Here is a 7,570-nt window from a genome sequence, read left to right on the forward strand (position 1 = left end):
GTAGCTTCATAGAAGAGCTTGAAATAAGGAAAGGGGGTGCCTACTGCTTTGTTCTTTCTCGGGATTTTTTCGGGCTTTTTGGAGTCTTTTGTGGTTCCATACAAATTTTAGGAGTGCTTTTTCTGCTTCTCTAAAAAATGCCATTGGAATCTTGATAGGAATTGCATTGAATCTGTAAATGACTTTTAGTAGTATTGACATTTTAACAACATTAATTTTTCCAATCCACAAACAAGGGATACTTTTCTATTTGTATCTTCTTCAATTTCTGTCATTGGTGTTTTGTAGTTTCGGAGTAGAGATCTTTTATCTCCTTAAGTTTGTCCCTAAGTATTTTGTTTTTGGTGCCATTTCAAATGGGATCTACTACTTTATTTTTCAGAAAATTTAGTGTTACTGTATAGAAATGCTACGGATTTTTTAAGTTAATTTTGTTTTGTATCCTTAGTTTTACCAAATTCATTGATTAGATGTAACAGTATCTTGGTTGAGTCTTTAGTAATTTTTTATAAAATCGTGTCTACAAATAGAGACAATTTTACTTCTTTCTTTCCAATTCTGATACCTTTTTTTTTTAAGATTTTATTTATCTGAGAGAGAGAGAGCACATGAGCAAGGGGAGGGGCAGAGGGAGAAGCAGACTCCCCGCTGAGTAGGGGGCCCAATGTGAGGCTCCATTCCTGGACCCTGGAATCATGATCTGAGCCACCCAGGCGCCCCCTGATACCTTTTATTCCTTTTTCTTGCCTGACTGCTCTAGCTAGGACTTCTGATATTATATTGTATAGGAGTGGTGAGTGGACACCCTATCTTGTTCCTGATCTTAGAGGGAAAGCTTTCAACCTGTCACCATAGAGTGGGATATTAGCTGTGGGCTTGTCGTGAACAGCCTTTATTATGTGGAGGTATGTACCCTCTGTACCTACCTTGTTGAGAGTTTTTATCATGAATGATGTCACATTTAGTCAGATGGCTTTTCTGCATCCAGTAAGATGACTGTATGATTTTTAACCTTCATTTTCTTAAAGTTATGTATCACATTGAGTTATTTGCAAACGTTGAACCATCCTTGTGTCCCTGGTCATGGTATATGATCTTTTTAATGTATTGTTGAGTTTGGTTTGCTTATATTTTGTTGAGGATTTTTTTGCATCTGTGTTCATCAGGGATTTTGGCCTGTGATTTTACTTTCTGGTAGTGCTATTTTTTTGCTTTTGCCATCAGAATAATGCAGGCCTCATAAGATGAGTGTTTCTTCCACTTCTGTTTTTTGGAAGAGTTTGAGAAGGATTGGTTTTAATTCCTTGTTAAATGTTTTGTGGAATTTACCAGTGAAGCCACCTAGTCCTCGGCTTTTCTTTGTTGGGAGGTGTTTGATTACTGATTCAATCTCCTTAGTAATACTTGGTCTATTCAGATATTCTATTTCTTCATGATTGCACCTGTGTCGATCATATGTTCCTACAAATTTACCCACTCTTGCAAAGTTCTACAGTTTTTTGGCATATAATTGTTTATTATAGTCTGTTATCCTTTCTATTTATGTGGTATCAGTTGTAATGTCTCCTCTTTGATTTCTAATGTTACTTTTTTGAGTCCCTTCTCTCTTTTTATTTTTTATATCTAGCTAAAGTTTTGTTAATTTTTTGAGGAAAAAAACAGGTTTAGTTTCATTGATCTTTTCTGTTGTCTTTTTATTCTCATGTATTTCTGCTCTGATCTTTGTTATTTCCTCCCTTCTACTAACTTTAGGCTTGGTTTGTTCTTTTTTTAGCTCCTTGAGGTGTAAATTTAGGTGGTTTGTTTGAGATCTTGTTTCTTGGTGTAGGCAGCTTATTGGTATGAATTTCCTTCTTAGAAGTGCCTTTGCTGCATCCCATAAATTTTGACGTACTTTCTTTACATTTTAATTTGTCTCAGGGTACTTTTATTTCTCTTTTGATCTCTTCTTTGATCCAGTGATTGTTCAGTAGTATGCTCTTTTATCTCCACATATTGTGAGCTTTCCAATTTTCTTCTTGTAATTGAATTTTAGTTTCACACTGTGATTGGAAAAGATGCTTGATAGGATTCCAATCTTAAATATTTTGAGACTTGTTTTGTGATCTAACATATGATCTGTCCTATAGAATATTTGTGTGTGCTTGAGAAGAATAGGTATTCTGCTGGTGTTGGATGGAATGTTCTGTAAATGTCTGTTAAGTCCATCTGGTTTAATGCATCACTTCAGCCCCATATTTCCTAATTTTCTGTCTGATCTATCCATTGCATAAAATGGGGCATTGAAGTCTCCAACTATTATTGTATTGCTGTCTGTCTCTTCCTTCAAATCTATTAATATTTATTCTATATATTTAGGTAATTCTATGTTGGGTGCATAAATATTTACATTTGTTATATCCTGTTGTTGGATTGACCCTTAATATTATACAGTGACCTTCTTTGTTTATTACACTCTCTGGATAGAAGTCCATTTTGTTTAAGTATAGCTACTCCTGCTTTCTTTTTGTTCCATCTCCATGGAATATCTTTTCCCATCCCTTCACATTCAGTCTATGTATGTCCCTAAAGCTGACATGAGTCTCTCGTAATCAGCATGTAGTTGGGTCTTCTTTGTTTTGTTTTGTTTTCATCTATTGATGTCTTTTCATTGGAAGGTTTAGACCATTTACATTTAAAGTAATTATGGATATATGTGAACTTAATGTCATTTGGCTAATTGTTTTCTGGCTAATTAATTTCTGTAAATTGTTTTGTAATTTAATTCCTTTAGTCCTTCCTTCTTGCTCTCTTCCTTTGTGATTTGGCAATTTTCTGTAGTGGTTTATTTAGATTCCTTTCTTTTTATCTTTTGCATATCCAATGTAGATGCTTTGTATTTACCATGAGGCTTAAATAAAACACCTTATAGTTACACAGTCTATTTTAATCTGGTGAGAACTTAACTGAATGCATACTAAAGCTCCACATTTTTACTCTTCCCCTAAGCCTTATGTTTTTGATGTCACAATTTACATCTTTTTACCTTGTGTAACTATTAACAAATTATTGTACTTAACGTTTTCTGCTTTTGTCTTTTAACTTTCATACTAGATTTATAAGTGACCTATCACCATTACAATATTAGAGTATTTTCAATTTATGTATTTACCTTTACCAGTGAGATTTATAATTTCATATATTTTCCTGTTACTAGTTACCATTTTTTCTTTTCAGCTTGAAGGAGTCCCTTTAACATTTCTTGTAAAGCTGGTTGAGTGATGATAAGCTTCAGTTTTTGTATCTGGAAAGCTCAATCTCTCCATCAGTTCTGAAGGACAACTTCACTGGGTAGGCTATTCTTGATTGGCAGGTTTTTTTCTTTTAGCAATTAAAATATATCATTCCACTCTCTTCTGCCCTGCCATATTTCTGCTGAATAATCTCATTATCTGGTAGCGGTTCCCTCATAAGTAACAAATTGCTTTTGTTATTCTGACTTTAAGATTCTCTTTGTCTTTAACTTTTGACAATTCATTTAATGTGTTGGTGTGGGTGTTTTGGGATTAACTGAAACTTTTTGGTTTTCTTGGATCTGGATGTCAGTTTCATTCCCCAGATTAGGGATATGTTCAGACACTTTCTTTGAATAAGCTTTCTGCCCCCTTATCTCTTTCTTCTTATGAGATCCCTATAATGCAAATATTGGTCCCATGAGTCTCATAAGCTGTCTGTACTTTTTCATTCTTTTTTTCTTTTTTCTGCTCATTATGCTGATTCCGTGCTCTACAAGTTCACTCTTTCTTCCTGTTTCATCTATCAAATCTGTTTTGAATCCTCTACTGAATTTTTCAGTTCAGTTTTGTATTCTTCAGCCTTGTGATATGTTTGGTTCTTGTTTTCTCTTTGTTGAAATATTCACTTTGTACATGTGTTATTCTGACCTTGGTGAGCATCTCTATGACCATAATTCTTAACTCTTTATTAGATAAATCACTAATCTCCAAGGTCTACTTCTAGATTTTTATCTTGTTATTCTATGTGGAAAAGGTTTCTGTATTTCTTCATTTTCCTTGACTCCCTGTGTTGATTTCTGTGTATTAGATAACATAGATAACATAGTTGAAGGTGTGCCAAGTTCTGTAAGTGTCTTAAAGGGAAGGATCTTAGCATCTAGATACAGACTGACAGGAAGCTGGACCCTCAGGCAGAAGCTTTTAAATTATTTAAGTATCCATCTTTCATGGAACTGTGAGCTGGGTGTTTCCTTCTTCTCCACTGAACCCTGGGGGAGTAGCTAGTTAAGAATTGTTTCTGTTTAGCTACAGTTCCAGTGATGTTGGTGATTTGGATTGGGCTACATACAGGGTGAATGCAGCCATGGTGTATGCTGGCTTTCCTGGTCTCTGAGTAGGATGGCAGTCTCTCCCTAGGTGTGAAATAGATTAGAAGCCTGACCTTTACACTACAGCTTTTAAGATACGCAGATAGTGTTCCCTCTCTCACTGTGTCTCTCTCTGTCAAATAAATAAATGAATTAAAAAAAAAAAATAGGCAGATAGGCCTCTGTCACGGAAAGACTGAGATAAGGGCATTTTTGCCTACTGATTCTTTCTTGAGCCCTGGGCATATAGCTGGTTTAAAGCTGTTTCTTTGTTAGCCATAGTCTTGTTCAACCCACAGACAAAAGCCCTGCTGGCCACCACTGCCAGGCTGTCAAGGGCTGTATCGTCTGGGTGGCAGCTACAAGAGCTCCTGCACCTGATATGGGTGCCAGCCCCTTGGAGGAAGACACAAGTGACTTAGAGCAAAGGAGAGTGCAGAAATAATACCTGCTGGGCTCAGAAAAGATAGCAGTCTGTTCCTAAATCAGCAACCAGACTTTCAGGCTGCAGCTTGTAAGATACGCAAAGAAGCCTCGGTAAAGACTGGGAAGGAAATGCGCATTTATCTCTGCTGCCTCTGGTGGGTTATCCACAGTAAATCCAAGCCAGTTAAGAACCATTCTTTGTTTGCTGTAGTCTCATGGGTCCTGTGGGCACCAGGCTTGTTGGCTTTCAAACCTAGGTGTTTCAGGGGCTCATCCCTCAGAAGTCTTAAAAATTGGGACATTAGATGTTGCATCCACACCCTTCAGTCCTCTGGGAGTATATGTAAGTTCCTTCCTCATTGTTCGCTGCTGTGCCAGAAGTGGAGCTTATGGCAAGTGTCTCTAAACCTCTCCAACCCCTTTTGGGGTGGGGTGAGGGTGGGTGTGTGTGTGTGTGTGTGACCATGTCAGAGTTTCTCAGCTAGTTTCTGGGTTTCTTTCAGAAGGAATTGTTCCATGTGTAGCTGTAGATTTGGTGTATCCATGGGAGGACATGAATTCAGGGGCCTCCTGTGTCACTGTCTTAACCAGAACTTCATTTATCTTAAAACTCAGTAATTAGGTGCATATACATTTAAGGTTGGTACATCTTCTGGACTTACTATATCTTTTGTTATGAAATATCCAGCTCTAGTAATACTTGCCTTGAAGTCACCTTTCTCTTTAGTGTTTGCATCCTATGTCTTTGTCTTTCTTAATCCTTTTTAACCTATGCGTGTCTTTATATTTTCCTGTCTTTTTAAACACAATATTGTTGAAGCTTGCTTTTTATCCAGTATGATATTTGCATTTAAATTGGTGATGCTTAATCTATTTACATAATTTGTGGTTGGGTTAAGGTCTGTTACCATGTTTTTCCTCTTTGTCCCATTTTTTTTTTTCTCCTTTGCATTAATCAAGTATTTTTTAATATTCCATTTTATTGCTTCTGTTGGCTTTATAACTACACCATTTACATTTTCTTAATATTTGCTGGAAGGGTATACATTCTTAATACAGCCTACCTTAAATAACATACCATTTATGCCTGTATAATGTATATGTCAGATATGTGTACTCCACTTATCCCTTTATTTATGGTGTAATTATGTATTTTACTTCTACATGTCCTAAATCTTAGTTTTTTAAATTTTGCTTTAAATTTTTTAAATACACTATTATTTTCCTTTCAAAAGTTAATTGGAAATAGAGCTACCCTACGACCCAGCAATTGCACTACTGGGTATTTACCCTAAAGATACAAATGTAGTGATCCAGAGGGGCACCTGCATCCCAGTGTTTACAGCAGCAATGTCCACAATAGCCAAACTATGGGAAGAGCCCAGATGTCCATCGACAGATGAATGGATAAAGATGTGGTGTGTGTATATATTGAATATAATGGAATATTACACAGCCATCAAAAAATGAAATCTTGCCATTTGCAATGACTTGGATGGAACTAGAGGGTATTATGCTAAGCGAAATAAGTCAATCAGAGAAAGACAATTAACCATATGATCTCACTGATACGTGGTATTTAAGAAACCAGGCAGAGGATCATAGGGGAAGAGAGGAAAAAATGAAACAAGACAAAACCGGAGAGGGAGACAAACCATAAAAGACTCAATCATAGGAAACTAACTGAGGGTTGCTGGAGGGGAGGGGGGTAGAGGGATGTGGTAACTGGGTGATGGACATTGGGGAGGGTATGTGTTATAATGAACACTAAGTATAAGATTGATGAATCACAGACCTGTACCCCTGAAACAAATAGGTTAATTGAATTTAAAGTAAATTGGATTTTAATTTAGGCACTAGAAAAATATCATTTCTGGCACTTTCCTTCATGAAGATATGTTTCATCAGGTATCATGTACCTTCAATGTGAAGAATTTCCTTTAGTATTTTGTGTAGTGCAGGTCTTCTGAAATCAAATTTTCTCAGCTTTCATTAAATTTAAAGAATATAGAATTTTATGTGAAGATCAGCATTTAGACTTTTAGTTTGATAGTTTTTTAAGCACTATGAAGACATTTGTCCATTTGTACATTTCTTCTGGTCATTTGTTCGTTCTTACCATTTTTCCCTGCTGCCTTTTTTCCTTTTAAAATTTCTCATCTTGTTTTCCAGCAGTTTGATAATGATGTGCATAGGTGTGATTTCCCTTGTATTTATCTTGTTTGCAGTTTGAGTTTCCTGGATCTGTGCATTGCTTATTTTTTAAATCAAATTGGGAAAATTTTCAACTTTTACTTCTCCACATATATTTTTCTGCCTTAATCTCTCTTCCTCTCTTTCTGGATTCCAGCTGTCCATGTTAGATCACTTGCTATTTATGTTATTAAGTCTGCTCATTTTTTAAATCCTTTTAACTCTGTGCTTCAGTTTAGTTTCTAAAGATGAAGTTCACATACTCAGACTGCCTAAATCTTTTTTTTCCAAACCCCAAAGAGTCTGCTTTTTAAACATTTTTTTTTTGAGCTAGACTTTTAAGGGATGAAGGAGACATCCATGGAATGAATAACTAGTCAGTTATTTAGTGCTTCCCCCACCGCCTGAATAGCTAGCTGATACTGAATAAAAGATTTAGAGTTATGGGACAGAAATTGGTTAAGAGTACAAGAGTATAGTATATCAGAGAAAAGGCTATAATGTTATCTGTACCCCAGAAGAGCTAGGCTGGAGGGAGAAATGAAGGTTGTTTACTACAGGTGAAATTATTCACCAGGTTTATTTAGG

Source organism: Mirounga angustirostris, unplaced genomic scaffold (assembly GCF_029215605.1).
Source record: "Mirounga angustirostris isolate CCGP_5_RB_7025 unplaced genomic scaffold, mMirAng1.0.hap1 SCAF_4, whole genome shotgun sequence".
In the NCBI taxonomy this organism is placed as follows: domain Eukaryota; kingdom Metazoa; phylum Chordata; class Mammalia; order Carnivora; family Phocidae; genus Mirounga; species Mirounga angustirostris.